This window comes from Papaver somniferum, chromosome 11 (assembly GCF_003573695.1).
Source record: "Papaver somniferum cultivar HN1 chromosome 11, ASM357369v1, whole genome shotgun sequence".
NCBI classification, from domain to species: domain Eukaryota; kingdom Viridiplantae; phylum Streptophyta; class Magnoliopsida; order Ranunculales; family Papaveraceae; genus Papaver; species Papaver somniferum.
Genome location: NC_039368.1, coordinates 49,477,800 through 49,482,470, shown reverse-complemented (window position 1 = coordinate 49,482,470; position 4,671 = coordinate 49,477,800).

Below are 4,671 nucleotides of genomic sequence, written 5' to 3'. Positions count from 1 at the left end.
GATTGCATCTCATGAGGAAGGGTATCCATTGATTATGGATGCCTTCTGTTGGCGCCTGAAAATGGCACAGTGGCGCCTTTAATGCATGCTAGTGACGTTGCAACATGGCTGGCATAGTTTGTGCATGCCAGCGGCACGATGGTGCAAAAGGCGCCTGGCGTAGCCACAACCGCTGGATTTTTGGCACGTTGGTGTTAGATTCAAACGTGGTGTGGCAACATCAGTTTTAATGTCCACATTGATCCCCATGTTCTGTGGAAAATTGTTTGGCTCGGTTGGCGCGACAACTTTGCCTAAATTAGGGTTTCGCATGTCGAAACCCTAATTAGCGTATATGGCATGTAGTATGCAGTAGGTGGCACGTTTGGCATGTGCACTTGGCATGACTGCTTGGCGTGTGCGATTGACATGTTTGGCATGCCGTTTGGAATGTAAGCCTGGAATGCGCGTTGGCATGTTTGGCATGCCGTTTGGCATGTGCACCTGGCATGTTTGTTTTTGGCATGTTTGACATGTCGTTGGCGTGTTGGCATGGTTTTGGGAAGAAAACTTGGTAGGGTAACCTTTTGATACAATTTCCACCATTTTTAAAACTGTGGCAGGTTTAGAGCAACCTGATTGGTCAATGAAAGTAGGGAGCCGGCCAAGCATGGGCGTGGCCACCCTTTTGGTGCGCATGGCAGGTTTAGTGCGACCTGATTGGTCGATGGAAATATGGCCGGCAAGTATGGGCCCAGTCACAACTTACGTGCATGTGGCAGGTTTAAAGCGACCTGATTGATTGACAAAGGAGTAAGGGTCGGTTAGGTAGCATAGGGCGTAGCCAAGTGGCCCCGGCTAGCCTATGGCATGGCCACACTTCCCTCATTACTGCTTCTACTCATCGGCTTCGTTATTTTGCAGAGTGATGGTACATTAAATGCAAGGTTTTACAAATTTAGCCATCAACTAAAAACCACCATCAACATCAAGTCCCCTGCTTAGCCCGCAACAGTGGCATTGTTGCGGGGTAAGCATGAGATGGTGACAGACAAGGATAAAATAAAAAGGGCAAGTCATAAAGAGATTGCCAGGAAAAATTCGACTAACCTTTGGCAGGAGACATGAGTAGTCTATGATCCTTGTGTTGGCGCGGTTCTGTCTTGGCCACGGAGTATTGGTGCCATGTAGTGTTGGTGCAACAATCCCTGAATACAAAGATGAGTATCGAGGTGGTGGAGCCATCAACACTATAATGTATTGAGGCCATGAAAACACAATAGTGAGTTTTGAGGAATTTGTACGTCTCAACTCTAAAAGGAGGATGTGTTGAGGCAGCATGCCTGGAAACACAGTGGTCAGTGTTGATGAATTTGCACGTCTCAACACTAAGAGAAAGGATGTGTTAAGGCAGCATGCTTGGCAACACAGTAGTGAGTGTTGAGGAATTTGCACGTCTCAACACTAAGAGAAGGATGTGTTGAGGCAGCATGCCTGGCAACACAGTGGTGAGTGTTGAGTAATTTGCACGTCTCAACACTAAGAGAAAGTATGTGTTGGGCAGCATGCCTGGCAACATAGTAGTGAGTGTTGAGGAATTTGCACGTCTCAACACTAAGAGAAAGGATGTGTTGAGGCAGCATGCCTGGAAACACAGTAGTGGTGTTGAGGAATTTGCACGTCTCAACACCAAGAGGAAGGTGTGTTGAGGAAGCATGCCTAGCAACACATTAGTGGTGTTGAGGAATTTACACGTCTCAACACCAAGAGGAGGGTGTGTTGAGGAAGCATGCCTAGAAACATAGTGGTGGTGTTGAGGAATTTGCACGTCTTAACACCAAGAGGAGGGTGTGTTGAGGAAGCATGCCTAGAAACACAATGGTAATTTTTGAGGAATTTTCACATCTCAACACCAAGAGGAGGGTGTATTGAGGAAGCATGCCTAGCAACATAGTCGTGGTGTTGATGAATTTGCACGTCTCAACACCAAGAGGAGGGTGTGTTGAGGAAGCATGCCTACAACACAATGGCGGTGTTGAGGAATTTGCACGTCTCAACACCAAGAGGAGGGTGTGTTGAGGAAGCATGCCTAACAACACAGTGGTGAGTGTTGAGGAATTTGCACGTCTCAACACCAAGAGGAGGGTGTGTTGAGGAAGCATGCCTAGCAACACAGTAGTGGTGTTGAGGAATTTGCATGTCTCAACATCAAAAAGAGGGTGTGTTGAGGAAGCATACCTAGCAACACAGTGGTGGTGTTGAGGAATTTGCACGTCTTAACACAAAGAGGAGGGTGTGTTGAGGAATTTGCATGTCTCAACACTAAGATACTTAAAATTTATTGGATATGCCTGATAGATATAAAAAATTTAGTTTAAGGATAGTTACTTAGCTCTGTCTCTGTTAGGCATGTCCTTCGCGCATGATTGGGCTTTGGGTATTTTAGGCTCCCCCATGAGTGAGCAGCATCAGGCGTTAGTGATGACGTCAGGATGATGACGGGTTGATAGACGGGCAAAAGTCCCCAGGTCTTTGATGGGATGAAACAAAAGGTGGCCACAACTATGAACCCTCGCTGCGATCACGATCCTTGATAGGTAGGAGTGTGGTGGCTACGGGCACGAACCTTGGAAGGAAGAAGGCGTTGAAGCGGTCTCGGTCCTGGAGAGGACGTTGAATCTTTTGGAGCAGAACGCCGAAGCGGAGCGGCTGCTGGAGCAAACGTTGAAGAGGCTCCTGGAGAGAACTCTAGTGAGGGCGCCATTAACCCTTTGCTTCGAAAAATGAGTTGATACGATATATCATATGGGAAGACGACACGCAAATAGTGCTGGTCGGCAAAATCGTGTTTTTCTCCTCATGGGAAAGAATACGATTCTTTTGTTTGATTTTCCCTTGCAACTAGAGTCTTGACGGTTACAATGTTGAAGTTGGAGGTCGCGTCAATCATCGTGCTGTCAAATTCGACATACTTCAAGTGAACAGTGGTTAGGAGTCCCCCGTTCTATCTATCAATCGTGCTTTCCAAGAGCAGTTGGGGTTTGGGAATGGCTTCGCTGGCTGAAAACAACTGCTTTCCTGATACCGTGCGGTTGAGGGATGCAGATATGTCTTGACGCTGCACCTTGAAGAAATACATAATCTCACATAAATGTTTCATCATAGACTGCACGATTTTGTGGACGGAGTCCCCAGAAATTATGCAACTCCTGACGGGAAGAGGGTCTCTATGAACTCAGGAGGGTTGCTGATTTTCTTTGCCTCGATTTTAGAGAAATCGTTCCTGATCTTCACGTGTGATGAAATTGGATTTCTAATTATTTTCTAGATTCAGGAGCAACACGAGCCTCTTCATCTATAAAGGCGCGTCCTGCTGAAGTGCTTGCTCAGGATGTTAAAAGTATTCCTTGTCAGCTTTATCTGGGGTTGACGTGACTCTTGTGGTAGTCGCTCCGTTAGTGTCTTGAGGAGATATGTATCTCTTTATGAGCTGTAGCCATGTCTGTCTCAGCCTTACGTGAACCTTTTGTCGTTCCATCAAATAAACAGTGTTAAGAGGAGGTTGACTTCCTCTGGCTCCTCTAGTCTCTCGTCCCAGTAGTGGAGTGGTGAAAATGGCTTCAGTCCGTGGAATGGTGGAAATGGCTTCAGTCCATGGAATGGTGGAAACGTCTTCAGCCCATGGAATGGTGGAAACGGCTTCAGTCCATGGGATGGTGGAAATGGCTTCAGTCCATGGAATGGTGGAAACGGCTTCAGTCCATGGAATGGTAGAAACGGCTTCAGCCCGTGGAATGGTGGAAACGTCTTCAATCCATGGGATGGTGGAAATGGCTTCATTTTCTTGACCACGGGACGGGCAGAGATGGTGTTGAAACTTTAGCTCGACCGTGGAGCTGGAGGAGGGAGATGGTGTTGATGGTTCCTAGTTCGTGGAACGGTGGAAATGGCACTTGACTTTAGTCTGTGGAACGGTGGATGACGCTGCTACTTCGGCCACGAAGTGGTGATGATGGTGCCGCACCTTCGACCACGGAGCGCTGATGGTGCTGCAACTTCGACCACAAACTGTTGATGTTGGCGCTCGGAGCGTTGGCGCTGGCTTGGCCACAGAATGCTGGTGGCATGGAGCGTTGGCGCTGGCTTGACCAGGGAGCGTTGCATTTTGAGCGGATGGTGTTCATCGTGCTTGCACTCTGCTGATTCGGCCATGGAGCGGAAATATTTGCACACAACTTGTTCGGCTATGGATCATGAGTGTGATACGCCCAGTCATCTATTCCCGTTCATGGAGCAAGGAGGAATCCTGCTTCTGTTCAAACTCTAGAAACTCCGTTCGTATGAAAAGGGGTATCGACCCTCTTCTGTTTTTGTTGCTCGTCCGGCTTCGTGCTTTTGTCTGCAGCGTCCATCTCTTCTTCGTCATTTTTTAGCGGTGATGGAGCGAGCATTAACAGCAACAAAGCAATCTCCGGTAGTTATAATCAGCAGAAAGGCAAGCCAGGAGAACTCAAGGTAGGTGCTCTTTTCCATTTTGCGCATGTAGCCACTCAACAGTACCATCGATCTTCTCCAGAATGTGTTATAAGGTTCTGACTCCATAAGAATGAGTATCTGACCTCTCAGTAGATTTCAAAATTTACTAAACTCTATTGCACTCTTGGGATGGATGGATGAAATATATGCTCGGCA